This window comes from Pectinophora gossypiella, chromosome 27, assembly GCF_024362695.1.
Source record: "Pectinophora gossypiella chromosome 27, ilPecGoss1.1, whole genome shotgun sequence".
Lineage (NCBI taxonomy): Eukaryota > Metazoa > Arthropoda > Insecta > Lepidoptera > Gelechiidae > Pectinophora > Pectinophora gossypiella.
In genome coordinates this window covers 3665814-3681368 of record NC_065430.1, presented here as the reverse complement: position 1 = coordinate 3681368, position 15555 = coordinate 3665814, and the positions used below count along the sequence as shown (strand labels likewise).

The 15555-nt window shown below is 40.2% G+C and overlaps 1 protein-coding gene across 1 annotated transcript in view; it reads right to left on the bottom strand.

Annotated features, from left to right (window-relative positions):
* Positions 1-14644, bottom strand: part of LOC126378965 (protein phosphatase 1 regulatory subunit 3C) — a 28957-nt gene extending 14313 nt beyond the window's left edge. The window contains exons 1-3 of the mRNA XM_050027518.1: positions 14336-14644; positions 11937-11978; positions 4042-4130 (exon numbers count right to left, since the gene is read on the bottom strand). The gene's annotated coding sequence lies outside the window, so the exon portion shown is untranslated. The remainder of the gene's footprint in view (positions 1-4041; positions 4131-11936; positions 11979-14335) is intronic.
* Positions 14645-15555: the final 911 nt, after the last annotated feature.

The window sequence follows — 15555 nt, the reverse complement described above, 5'->3', positions numbered from 1 at the left end:
GTCGGTAGTTACTTATATATTTTTTTAAATCCCGGTTTGCAAATGAAACCTTCCCCGGACGCTCCCCGGATGCCTCCTAAACTAGGACAAATCCGGGGAAACCCGGACGGATGGCAACCCTATGCTTTTTGATAGATAACGCTTTAGGAATAATGTCATTGACCTGTTATCTCGCAAACCAAAAATATTCAATGCCAAGGACATAGTGTAGTCACTTAGTAACTCCCAGCTGAGATTAGTAGAAAGGTCACATAACATAAACAGCCTATATACGTCCCACAGCTGGGCACAGGCCTCCCCTCAATCAACCGGAGGGGGTATGGAGCATACTCCACAACGCTGCTCCACTGCGGGTTCTGGCTTCGGAGGCTTTTATTATTGCGTTTTGGGCGCTCTGCCTCAGTGTGGCGCGCTGGATGGAATGGATGGAATTAGCTCGTGTTGTTTTTTGTTATTTTTAGATTATTTGATTTGATAATTATGTTGAATAAATTATCTGATGACCTAATATGTTGAATAAATGTATCTGATGACCTAAAGATGGATGTACAAAATGAAAGAAAATATAATAGTCTTAAGTGCATATCCGCTAGAGAACAGACAGTGACTTGAATGAGGCAAAAACCTAAATGTTCGCGTTTTGAAAGTATTTTACGTCATTTAATACACGCTCCATTGGTGGTGGAGTTGTTAGGTGAAAAAATATAGTAATTATACTTATTAGAGACATGTACAGTCGAATAGATAATCTGTAACAGTTTTAAGAGGTGCCTAAAAGGTGAACGCCAGGACCGCCTATGTATTATTATCTTTATAAAATACAGGATGTTGGTACCAAATGGAATTTTCCGTCATCACTACATAGTATAAAACAAAGTCGCTTTTTCTGTCCCTATATCCTTACGTGCGCTTAAATCTTTAAAACTACGCAACGGATTTTGATGCGGTTTTTTTTTAATAGATAGAGTGATTCAAGAGGAAGGTTTATATGTATAATACCGTCCATTAAATAGGGGAAAAACACTGTTATTTGTGAGGTTTTTAATGTGATGTCGTAAATAATTTTCGCTCGAGCGAATCCGGGGCGGGTCGCTAGTTAATATTAACTCAGAATCATGGTGTGAATCATCCCCCTCAGTATTCGTTACGGTGTCGCTCACACTCTGTATATGCATACATTTTGTACGCTAATTTTCCGGGATCAATCCCGAAGCATAATATGACGAGATCCCATTCGGGATTGACGGGATTGGGCGAATCTCCTTGAGTTATACTTTTTGTTTTGATTAGGCTGATTTCTTAAGAAAACATAATTATTTAGTTAGTAATACTGTTTTCTTTCAAAAAATATTTTGTTTTAGTTAACCTCACTATCACAAACAAGCAGTTTTCAACGCTTTCAGCCATGCTAACTCACATTTTTTATGAACTAGACGAGATCCCGAAAATCTCGGGATCCCGCGGGATTGATATTCCCAATCCCGCCGGGTCTCGAATTTGCGATCTCGAGGCGGGATTGCATCTAATCAACTCTGCCTACCCCTTCTGGGATACAGGCGTGATGCTGTACACTGTTTACCCGTCTGACTGTACATAATTTTTGCATCACCCAGTCAGTTCTGCATGCTCCACAATCGCGTGACTTCAACTTTCAACATAAACATTTAACGATAACAAAAAGTGATTGTACCTCCTTTTTAGTTAATTTCATTAACTTATGTAAAGCAATATGAGTCACTAAAGTCTCTACTTAACGGCCTCCGAACCCTGGTGCCAGGGTTATTACTGAGCCGCCAAAGGCCCCTGACATGGCTCATGTAACGACTACTCACTTACATCAGTAATACCCGGGAGCAACGGCTTAACGTGTCTTACTTTCGGACAATCAGGTGATCAGCCTGTAATGTCTTAACCAAACTAGGGATGACAAAGTGATTTCGACAATGTCCCCATCGGGAATCGAACCCGGACCTCCAGATCGTGAGCCTAACGCTCTAACCACTAGACCACGGAGGCTGTTAGACCACAGAGGCTGTTAAAAATAAATTACCCACGACCAATGGTTTTATATTTACTTTGCAAGGAAATTTTGAACTTTTAGTAAAAGATTTACTTACAGTTTTTATGATTTTTATATATGTGACAAGTAATAGGTAAGACGAGGAGCTCGGTGGCGCAGCGGTAAACGCGCTCGGTCTGCGATTGTTGAAGTTAAGCAACTTTCGTAAAGGCCGGTCATAGGATGGGTGACCACAAAAAAAAAGTTTTCATCTCGAGCTCCTCCGTGCTTCGGAAGGCACGTTAAGCCGTTGGTCCCGGCTGCATTAGCAGTCGTTAATAACCATCAATCCGCACTGGGCCTGCGTGATGGTTTAAGGCCCGATCTCCCTATCCATCTATAGGGAAGGCCCGTGCCCCAGCAGTGGGGACGTTAATGGGCTGATGATGATGAATAGGTAAGAGAGGAAGGGGTATACCTAGGAGAACATTTATGAAACAAATAAAAGAGATTGAGGTTGATTGAGGGGAGGCCTGTGCCCAGCAGTGGGACGTATATAGACAGTTTATGTTATGTTTATGTATAAAAGAGAAGGTGCAGGTCGTGTCGTATCAGGAGGTGAAGGTTTTGACGGGAAGAAGGGAGGAATGGCGATTACTCCACCGACCAAAAGCGCAGCTCTTAAATAAAGAGAGAGATATATAACTTAAAGTAAAATTAGGTGTCTGCAGGAATCGAGGCCAATGATTCACTTATCAAATTCATATTTACATTTACTGCTTTAAGGATGCAACTTTGCAAGTTATTTCTGTTATCAATAAAGTACTCATTGGTGTAAAATTAGAGCGACCGATACGTTGTTTTGACGTTAGATAATGGACACGTGAAGCACGTGATTTTCTAGAAAAGTTTGTTTTTGTTGATCCGAAACTGGCTGCGACTCGGTTTCTGAGTGTGACTGCGAATGTCAACATACAGGGTATAAGCATCGTTGTCAGATAGTGTTGCCGCTCGATAGCGTCCTATCGATAGTTTTCGATCGAACTATCGATAGTTTACCAAAAAACGATAGTATCGATAATTAATATCGATAGTATCGATAGCTCTTTTTTGGCGATACTATTGATAAGCAACGATAGTATCGATAGTTAAAAGGTGAAAAACTATCGATAGTATCGATAGCTTGCGCAATATCGAAGAGCGATACTATCGATAGTATTGATAGTTTTTTTTTTCAACTATCGATACTATCGATAGTATCGATACTATCGTTGCTTATCAATAGTATCGCCAAAAAAGAGCTATCGATACTATCGATGGTATCGATAGGCCTATCGGTTGGGCAGATGATTTTGGCTGTTTACTATCGATAGTAAAACTATCGATTTTTCGGCAACACTATTGCCAGACGTCCCGATTTTGGCGGGACGTACCGATTTTGAAATCAAAATTTAATGTCCCGCACGGGACCGGCTCAGTCCCGCTTTTCAGGAATAACTGGACCGTGCGTGCAACGTACTGAGAAAGCGCGGGCAGATGGCACAGACAAGCGTGGACTGGAAATTTTGATTTTGATTTCAGTTTTTTTTTTTATTCAGAAGACGAATAAGACTCAACTATTTAACAACGAGGTAAATCTGATTAAAAACATCATATTTTTATTAAAATACGTTTTCTATGGATACTTTTACTATCTATTGTCACGTAAACGTAATTTGAACTGAAATTAAAAGATAAATATTCAAAAAGTTTTTATTATATACGTTTTTTTTACTATGTCGCGCTTTCGACGAAAGAATCCCGCTTTTTTCACTCAAAAAGTACCAAAATCCCGATTTGGCAAAAAAAATAAATTCAGGCAACGCTGGGTATTAGTGTCATTGTAAGGAATACTCAGGGGTCTGATTCAGACCATGATTCTGAGTTGATATCAAGTGGAAATTTTCGTCGCAAAATTCATGATTACTTTTGTTATCGTCGACCACGCCGGCGTGATCGGTATCGAGGTTCTGACCTAGTATAAAATACATGAACTTCCTCACCTTAAATGTTGTAGTGTCGATGTGGATATATAAGCCTTGTATTTCTTATCTTCATAGTAAAGTATACTTGTTTATACTATAATGAAGATCTGAAACAAAAAAAAAACAATTATAAAAAAAAGAAAAAAAAAACAGTATATACTAACTAAAAGATACTAACGGCCTCCGTGGTCCAGTGGTTGAGCGTTGGACTCACGATCCGGAGGCCCCGGGTTCGAAACCCGGTGGGGACATATCACAAAAATAACTTTGTGATCCCTACTTTGGTTAGGACATTACAGGCTGATCACCAGATTGTCCGAAAGTAAGATCCGTGCTTGGGAAGGCACGTTAAGCCGTTAGTCCCGGTTACTGCTTACTGACGTAAGTAAGTAGTCGTTACATGAGCTTTGTCAGGGGCCTTTGGCGGCTAAATAATAACCCTGACACCAGATTTGATAGTTGGTAATTCAACTCACAACCCACACTATAAGAAGACTCTTGTTGAGCATTTTTCTGGCCCATAACTACTTCTTTCAATACCTCGTGCGGCTGCCACGTAGGTGTAATCGTCACGTGCATCAAAACGAGGCCTATCCGTCTGTTTGAACGAGGCACTGTTCCCTGTCGGTTGCTTACCCCTAGTTTATCAATGTGGTACATGATATTATATAAGGCGGCGGTGACCTTTTAAGGTCACTGATTTTGAAGGTTTACTTTATAAAATTGGTATAAAAGTAATATTTTTGATTTTGGATAAGTGACCTTGACCTTTAAGGTCAATGACCTCCCAAGGTCATCTAAGTTTACCCGTGGTTTCCCCTCACCCTAATACGCCCACATCCCCCCGGATCCCGAATGTTACCTACATAACGCAATATAACATAACACAACATAACATAACATAAAAAGCCTATCGTAAGTCATGTCAGGGGCCTGTAGCGGCTCAATAGTAAACCTGACACCAGGGCTGGTGAGGCTGATATTCCACCTCGCAACCCACACTATAAGAAGACTCCTATTGAACATTTTGTTGGCCCATAACGTCTTCCAATACCTCGTGCGGCTGCCACGTGGGTGTAATCGTCACGTGCATCAAAACGAGGCCTATCCGTCTGTTTGAACGAGGCACTGTTCCCTGTTCCCTGTCGGTTGTTTACTCTAGTTTATCAATGTGGTACATGACCTTACCTCTTGGCCTGGCTTTTATTCCCTACCTACATAACATAACACAATATAACATAACACAACATAACATAACACTGTAATGTAGGTAGTTTTAAATGGTTTCTTTATTATAATTATTTTGCAGGGTAAATTGTAAACTCTCTATCGTAATGAAGCGCTAGCTGGGAATAGACGTTTTTATCTAGCTCCAGACATATCAAACACAACATAACATAAACAGCCTATCATAAGTCATGTAGCCTTTTGATGAGGTTGGTAATCTATCTCACAACCTACACGATAGAAGAACCTATCTATATACGTCCGACTGCTGGGTACATCATCATCACCAGCCCATTAACGTCCCCACTGCTGGGGCACGGGCCTTCCCTATGGATGGATAGGGAGATCGGGCCTTAAACCACCACGCGGGCCCAGTGCGGATTGGTGGTTATTAACGACTGCTAATGCAGCCGGGACCAACGACTTAACGTGCCTTCCGAAACACGGAGGAGCTCGAGATGAACTTTTTTTTCTGTGGTCACCCATTCTATGACCGGCCTTTGCGAAAGTCGCTTAACTTCAACAATCGCAGCTCCTCAACACAGTTGGCTGGGTACATGCCTCCCCTTAATCGATCGGATGCCGGGGTGCAGAGCATACTCCACCACGCTGTTCTACTGCGGTGGAGCGGGTTGGTGGCAGTGTTTATTTTTACGGACCCGACCAACTTAACGTGCCCTCCGAAGCCCGGAATCATCTTACTTTCGGACAATCAGGTGATCAGCCTGTAATGTCCTAACCAAACTAGGGACCAAGAGTAAGACGTTCCGTGTTTCGGAAGGCACGTTAAGCGGTCGCTCCCGGTTACTACTTACTTAAGTAAGTACGACGTCACATGGGCCATGTTAAGATCTTGCACTACATTTGGATTAAATAAATTAAAACCAAGAAGAGCTTACATGGAACAAATTAAAGACAAGGCGAACGTCGTGTCTTTTAAAGAGGTTAAAGAATTGGCCTTCGATAGACAAGAATGGAGAATGCTACACAGACAAGAGCGTGGCTCTGAAATTGATGATCATGATGTGCCCCGTTTTACACAGACACTACACATTGACGTCATCGTACACGCGCATCTGTGTGTGACATCTGACGCCATACGATTGAAGACTAAACTAAGACCGAGGGGGTGAGGTAAACCTAGCTCAGCCGCCGGTGGGGAGCGGAGAGTCGCCGTTCTATACGTAGTACTTATTCTATGCCAGAATTGTAAAAACACGTGCTCTTATTCAATGCAATTGAGTGCAATGGTTGTATAAAAGAGTTACAAATTAGATTTAACGACTCCCACGTGGAAGCCGTTTATGTGTTGATAGACAGATAGATATAACTCGAAATATAGTAGTAATATTATCATCTCCTTAGGGATTATTAGGGGGGGGGGGGGGGTTTACCTCACTTGAATCGTATGGGCGTCACACGTAGAGGATTCGATCCCGGGATCCCGGTCATATTTTAGTCCCGAAATTTTCGGGATTGAATTTAACGAATCCCGGAATTTTCGGGATTATTTATTTTTCAGATAAGTCAATAAAATGTGCGTGTTACGAATGTGTAAACGTGTGTAAACTATCCGCTTCTCGTCGTGTAAGTATTGACAGATTTTTTTGACACCAGGTAACTCTGACACCAGGGTTGATGGGGTTGGTAATTCACCTCACAACCCTAGATAGAAGAAGATTCTTTATTCTAAGCCTCGACATTGTCGTCTAATGTCTGTTTTACTTTAAACAGTAGCTGTTACATACATACATAATTACAAACTGACCGCAATATGGACTAAGGTTTCATTGTTCCTCCTTCGTTAGATAAGCAAGGTCTGCTGACCACAAATGTCTGGTCTGGCGCTAAGAAAACTCTCTTCATACATATATACATACATAAACACACGCATATTTCCCGCCGGTGGAAACAGACTATGGAATCCCATTTGCTTCGATCCTGACACACTTCTCTTGCTTCCTCAACATTCATCAATCGCTTCATACACGCACGCCGGTTCAGAGTAGATCGTATTTAACCTTTTCTAAGGACATCTCCAATTTGGTCAGGGGCCTTTGGCGGCTCAATAGTAACTCTGACACCAGGGTTGATGGGGTTGGTAATCCACCTTACAACCCACACGATACAAGAAGAAGAACTTTCCTCTTCTGTCCTTAATAACTCTCAATATTTCCCTTACTCCCCTTACTCTTACTAGCACTTCCTCATTAGTAACCCTTTCTGTCCAATTTATTCTTTCCAGCCTCTTCTAACACCACATTTCAAAGGCCTCGAGTCTCTCTCTGTCTTTCTGTGTCAGTGTCCAAATCATACATCATCACTAATTTAAGAGCCACGCTCTTGTCGGTGTAGCATTCTCCATTCTTGTCTATCAAAGGCCAATTCTTCACTTCCTTATAAGACACGACGTTCGCCTTCTCTTTAATCTGTTCCATGTAAGCTCTTCTTGGTCTTCCCCTTCCTCTCTTTCCTTGTAGCTTCCCTTCTATGATGTTTTGAATGAAATCGTCGTGTCTTATTAAGTGTCCAATCATCCTTGTCCTCAATAACTCTTAATATTTGCCTCTTTTCCCTTACTCTTACTAGCACTTCCTCATTAATAACTCTTTCAGTCCAACATATTCTTTCCAGCCTCCTCTAACACCACATTTCAAAGGCCTCGAGTCTCTCTCTGTCTTTCTGTGTTAGTGTCCAAATCACACGTAATCGATAAAAACATAAGTAACACATAAACGTAACTTGCCAAATCAAATAGCTAACGATCTAAATTTAAATCTGTGAGACACGCTACGAGCGCATGGGCGACACGCGTAGCGCATGCGTATACGACGATAAGTGCGAAAGGGGAATGTTCCCAAAGTGGAAATGTACCGTTGTAAAACTGTAACGGCGCAGCGGTAAACGCGCTCGGTCTGCGATTGTTGAAGTAAAGCAACTTTCGCAGAGGCCGGTCATAGGATGGGTGACCACAAAAAAAAAAAAGTTTTCATCTCAAGCTCCTCCGTGCTTCGGAAGGCACGTTAAGCCGTTGGTCCCGGCTGCATTAGCAGTCGTTAATAACCACCAATCCGCATTGGGCCCGCGTGGTGGCTTAAGGCCCGATCTCCCTATCCATCCATAGGGTAGGCCCGTGCCCCAGCAGTGGGGACGTTAATGGGCTGGTGATGGTGATGATGACCGTTGTTAAAACTCTTTAATAACGGCCTCTGTCCTGTGGTTGAGCGTTAGGCTTACGATCCGGAGGTCCCGGGTTCGAATCCCGGTGGGGAAATATCACAAAAAATACTAAATTATTTACCCCCCTCGGTCTTACTTTAGTCTTCAATCGTAAGAGCATCAGATGTCACACACAGATGCGCGTGTACGATAACGTCAATGTGTAGTGTCTGTGTAAAACGAGGGTCATTATGATCATCAATTTAAGAGCCACGCTCTTGTCTGTGCAGCATTCTCCACTCTTGTTTATCAAATGACAATTATTTGACTTCTTTAAAAGACACGACACTCTTCTTGGTTTTAATTTATTTAATCCAAATCGGGTTGCAAGCTCTTAACATGGCCCATGTGACGACTACGTACTTACTTAAGTAGTAACAGGGACCGACTGCCTAACGTGCCTTCCGAAACACGGATCATCTTAAGTCTTGGTCAATCCCTAGTTTGGATAGGACATTACAGGCTGATCACCTGATTGTCCGAAAATAAGAGATAAGTAAGATTTCGCATGTTTTTTTTTTTTTTTTGACGTGACTTATTGGGCGCCATCCCTCTTGCGTCAGACAGAGTACTGCGGGGCGGAAGGCAAGAGGGAAACCACTGCCCTATTTTTCCCTAAAAAAGTAGCATGGAGAATGCTGCACCGACAAGAGCGTGGCTCTTAAATTGATGATGACTACTTATTGTAGATTTGCCGCAGATGGCATTAACTACTTGTCTCTCACCCGGTAGCTGATTCAGTAATCTGCATCTTTAATGTTTATCTTTGACCTTGGAATCATCCATATTGTTTGTTCTTTAATCTTTTGTTATTGTATGTTTATTATTTTTTATTAAAGTAAACTACCCTGGATAAATTAAAATGGAAGTAGTAAGTAATTTAAGTTACAGGCCACATTGTTGTTAATTATAATTAATTAAGGAAACTATAGGTCTAAACTAATTACCATAATGTAATACTTTCATGTAAATGACCGTTTGTTTCTTAATATACATAAATATACATAAATAAATAGCTGAAGGCTCTCACCCGGTAACCTGTTTAGTGCACGGAATGTTCCCAAAGTGGGAAAATTCTCGTGAACGGCGCGACTTACATTTATTCACACGACAGACGTCGCGCGCCGGCGCAGTTACGATTAGTTGTAAGTACTTAGTAGCGCCGTGGAAAAAAACCAAGATTTTTTTTTTATCTGTCTAGGTGGATTCTAATTCGAATAGGGTATTTGACCGGGTCAAAGATAAATTATAAAATGCTAATCTAGTATTTTTTTTTCTATCTTTTCTTCGTGTGGGTTGTGAGGTGGATTACCAACCTCAGCAACTGAGCCGCAAAGGCCCCTGACATGGCTCATGTAACGATTACTCACTTACATCAGTAAGTAGTAACCGGGACCAACGGCTTAACGTGCCTTCGAGCAGGTGCTAACGAGGAGCTCGAGATGAAAACTTTTTTTTTGTGGTCACCCATCCTATGGCCGGCCTTGGCGAAAGTTGCTTAATTAAACGGTATTTTTATGTTTTTCTTTTGCCAATGAACGCACAAGTTGTCCTTTAACAAACCTGTCGGTCAGGTTCCAACACTATGGAGAATTTTGGCATCACGCATCGCTCTCATGATTGCATATTGTGCCTTTTTGAAATGTCGCATTCTGTATGAAAATATAACGAAGCTGCTGCTTTTTTTGACGTGACTTATTGTAGATTTGCCGCATGGCATTAACTACTTGGCCGGACAAATGGGGATGGGGAGCGCTGAAGGCTCTCGGGATCCGAAACTGTCAAAACTTCGAACGTGGGTTTCTTTACGATGTTTTCACAACTGAGCGCGTGCTCACCACTATGTGTCTATCGGCTATACAGGTTGTGAGAAGCTGCAGTAGTTTTAGGCGGATGAGACGTTCGTTATGTAAAAATTGACGATTCAAAGTGTAACTATGTTACCTACTGAATAAAGATATTTTTGAATTTGAATTTGTCTATCACGTGATAAACATTTTTAATCCAAACATGAATTCGAGAACACATTCAAAATCACTGGTTTAGGTCCGTGCTGGGATTGCAATAAAAACATATTATATTTTTGTTCTTCTTTCTTTTTTATCTCGGTTCAATGACCGTAATTGTTTATTTTTTTCATTTTAATTGCTTATTAAATTCAATTACTCGCCGATTGTAATTATTAAAACAATAAGTTACAGATAACAAAATGTGAAAATAGCTTTGGTAGGTACCTAAATGAGAGTAAAAACTAGAAGCTCAAATATAGGCGGCAGTACTGTTGAATATTCCTGAATTCTGTTTTTTTTTTGACGTGACTTATTGTAGATTTGCCGCAGATTGCATTAACTACTTGGCCGGACAAATGGGGAGCGCTGAAGGCTCTCACCCGGTACAACGTTTAAGACAACAGGCCTGAGGGTGCCCAGTTGGGCGCGAACCTCGGCTCAGGGCGTCGTCTGAGAGGAAAAATCACTCGGCACAAGTCGCGGCGTGAACGACGCTGGTATTATGTGGACCCTGTTGGGTGACCCACGAACGTCGTGTTTCATAAAATATATTCGTTAATAGTGTACATAGATTATACAGGGTGTCAGTGATATCGTAACGAAAACTTTGAGGGATGGTTCAGACCATGATTCTGAGTTGGTATCAAGTAGAATGTTCAATCGCAAAAGTATAGACTTGAAAATAAATTAAGAAACTAAAAAAAAAAACACGAATTTTGCGACGGAAAATTCCACTTGATATTAACTCAGATTCATGGCCTGAATCATCCCCCTCTGTATTCGTTACGATTTCACCAACACCCTGTATAATACCTTATGTTATGTTATACTAAATGAATTTATGACTCACAATTTCAACACGTGTTGGTTTCATGATCCATATACTGCGTGTAGATCTATATATTTATAGTATACTATGTGATATGACGTAGTAGAACGTAGAATATGCGCACGAGTTTCATTACTAGTAGTTTCCTAGGTTGGCCAAATTGGAGATGTCCTTAGAAAAGGTTTAGTACGATCTACTCTGAACCGGCGTGCGTGTATGACGCGATTGATGAATGTGGAGGAAGGAAAATAGGCGTGATATTTATGTATGTATGTCTGCAGAACTTAAAAGCCTCTGTGGTTTAAAGGTTAAAGCGTTAAGCTCACAATCTGGCCCAGGTTCCCAGCAGTGGGACCTTTCCTACGGTATGAAAGACGGGAGAGTTATAGGGACTGTGACCTGGAACCTGACAGAGGGCAGCAGTAACTGTCAGTATTATTCATAGGCGGAGGACAGGAGGCCTAGTATGGCTTTGTAATAGACTACTCTGGGCGCCATCCCACTCGCGTCAGACAGAGTACTGCGGGGAAGGCAAGAGGGAAACCACTGCCCTTTTTTTTCTAAAAAGTAGCATGGAGAATGCTACACCGACAAAAGCGTGGCTCTTAAATTAGTGATAAAGCACTTACCTATTAATGACGCTTAGCGCGTACTAGAAGTTGTAAGTAATTCTGCAAAGAAAAAAAAACAGTCAATAACAAAATCGTAGTATCATGGGTTCGCCTTCCCTATGGATGGATAGGGAGATCAGGCCTTAAACCACCACGCGGGCCCAGTGCGGATTGATGGTTATTAACGACTGCTAATGCAGCCGGGACCAACGGCTTAACGTGCCTTCCGAAGCAGGGAGGAGCTCGAAATGAAAACTTTTATTTTGCGGTCGCCCATCCCATGAGCGGCCTTTGCGAAAGTTGCTTGACTTCAACAATCGCAGACCGAGCGAGTTTACCGCTGCGCCACCGAGCTCCTCAAGTAGTATTATATCCGTAGCAAAATGTAATGTTTTTTTTTTGTGTTTTTATTTCCATACTTTTGCGACCGGAAATTCTACTTGATAATAATAATAATAATAATTTATTTATTAAAGACAACACAGATCCATTTATTTGTTAGTACAACAACAAGAGATAAGACATAAGAGATAAGTATCAACTCAGAACCATAGTCTGAATCACCCCTCAGTATTCGTTACGATCGCGATTTGACTAACACGCTGTACGTATATGCTTGTATATAGCTTGACATGCTATAGATATCGTCAACAAACGTGTTGGTAATTGAATACATTTCTATTACTTCTCGTGTTATTGCATCGATCAACCACAGATCATATAATATGATCTGGTATGTGGACAAGTCCAAGGTAAACAAATACATACATAAACTCACGCCCGTCACGCCTAATGGGGTGGGCAGACCCACAAGTACTCAAGACAATTATACGAAGTCCTAGGGTAATTGTTTCTTCTTCTATCGTGTGGGTTATGAGGTGGATTACCAACGCGAAACGTTTAGTGCGGATTGGTGGTAGGAAGGTAAGAATGAAATACCCTATATCCACAACATAAGAATGAAATACCCGCCGACGCGCGACGCCTAGGTAGTTGTCCGTAGATGTTTTTTTTTTTTTTGTTTTGGTTTTCCCCGAAGGGTAAGGCAAAGGGAAGTATGCCCATACAGCCATGTCTGACGTATTTTTTTTCTTGATGATTAATGAAATGATGAAAGGTGATGATGATGAAACCTAAGCCCCCACCCTCGGAGTAGACTCCTACTCCGAACCCCAAACGAATTAACTCAAAAGTCCGCATAAACTTTTGAGTTATGAAGCGGCTTCCCGGCACGAAGCGAAAATAGGCAGATACACTGTGTTTATTGAATACTCCAATATAATAACACTCGCGAATGTCTTCCGACTAACTTAATGCGATCATTAACCACAAAACACCACTTCGTATTAATTATTTAGATTACTCAATGAAGAAAGCAACTGTCCCGTTCCCGTTTCCCGCCGAAAAGCCTGTCCGTAGATGGAAGGGAGTTCAATATATTTTTTTTCATTGGTTTCCCGAAGGGCATGGCAAAGGGAACTATGCCCATACAGCCATGTCATGTATTTTTTTTTCTTGATGATGTATAATGAAATGATGAAGGGTGATGACGATGAATGATGAATCCTAAGCCACCACCCTCGGAGCAGACTCTACTCCGAACCCCAAACGAATTAACTCAAAAGTCCGCATAAACTTTCGAGTTATAAAGCGGCTTGTTGGCACGAAGTGAGAATAGATAGGTAGGTATGTACTCTTTGTTTATTGAATATTCCGATATAATAACACTGTCGCGAATATTTTCCGACTAATTTAATGCGATCATTAACCACAAAACACCACTTCGTATTAATTATTTAGATTATTCAATGAAGAAAGGGTTAGGGTATCGTAAAAGGGGTCCCAACACTTAGAAAAATTTCACTTCAATTTTGTATGAACCATCGAATTTTCGAGTGAAATTACTATGGAAGTTGGTCTTGTAAAATTTTCAAAAGTTGATTCTATATAGGGTCGCAAAAAGGGTCCGAGACTATAATTTTGATCGATTTTGTATGAGCCACGGACATAGCCGATTTTTTTTTGGAAAAGTAGTACTTAGTAGTAGTTTTTTTTTTTTTTATTTTATTATAGGTATGCGGAAGAGGTGGGTTAGGGGGTCTTTTTTTACATTGGTGGTAGGTATAAGATATAGTAGGTACATTGTGACACCCTGATAGGGCACAGCAACTTAAGAATTATGTTCTCGACAACCCACACGAAAGAATAACAGAGGGCGCTGAACCGTTATTTAAAAAGCGGGTAGGTTATTTAAATACCTACCTATTGGTAAGACTTCAGTCCTCTACCTATATGATAGGGATAATCTCGAAAACTACTGGACGAATCTGCTCACGCTTTTTGCTGTTAAGTTCTGCATTTGTCTCGGAAAACTGTAATGGGTCGATTCACTAGTTAATTAAAATCAAAACACATACCTTCAATAACACTTCGGGATTATCTTCAATACTAGAGTTTCTTCTGGTTCAAGGGTTATCGCCACATAAACGCGTGTTTCTTAATTATCTTGCACACAAACAGAACGACCATATCTTAGACACAATATTTATGTTTCTCTTATCTGTTCGTGTTTATTTTATACACGTAGAAACTATGAAGCTGTACGATTATATATATCTTACGTCTAAAGATTATGTGAATGATTAAATGAAGATTATTTTCAATAATATTAACTAAAACTAACGTAAACTTAAAATTAAGTGCCAGTAACACAATCACCCACTTTAAAAAATGTTACTGCACTATTTTTTTTATTCTATGTTGTCAGGGTTGCTAGACTTGTATTTTGGAATACCCCCATTTCATTTAAAAAACGGGTTTAATTCGGTTAGCAATGTGAAGTGATAGATTTAAATTACAATATCTTAAAATAACAATAGCAATATTTTCTGCTAACAAAAAATAATGGTACCGTTATTTTTCACGATACCGATATTTTTAAATGAATGCGACAAATGTTTTAGAACTGGCGAACTTGCGTATTAAGTTAGAGAACTAACAACACGTCGCGATTAGATCATACCGTTTTTTTCGGTACCGAAAATAATTTCTATTTAGTACTTTAAATAAAGGCATCGGACCGGAGCTGTGTTGTTTAAATATCTATGTCTGTTAAATATCTGGCTGAATTGACCATACTTTTCTTTTCGTTCTTCTTTGCTAAACTTCCATAACAAGTTATCTATTTTTCCCCAAAACTACGAAAAATCCTGCAATTTGGCAACCCTAAATGTTGCCATATTTTTTAGATAAATTCAGCGAATTTTTCTTACTTATCTAACAAAAAGATTATAATTACGTATATCTTTTGAGTGACTTTTCTTCTGGTTGTTCTTTTTAAGTTGTTTCTTTCATTTACTTTCCTTGTCGAGAATTTCAAACTGGTAAGCTCCCAGTATTGGACACTTAAAGATATATATTTCGTTTCACTTTTTTGTTTTTTTTACAAAAACAGTAGAAATCTTTTTAAAATGGCAACACAGTAATTCTTTGCGTTTAGTTTCTAATTTGTAGTAGAACTAAAAATAATATAAATTTGTTGATAAAATATTTTATATTATATACAAAAATCATCATATAATTTATTACTTAGTAATGAATTTACATTTTTATGATAAAATGTGTAATTACTACAAAA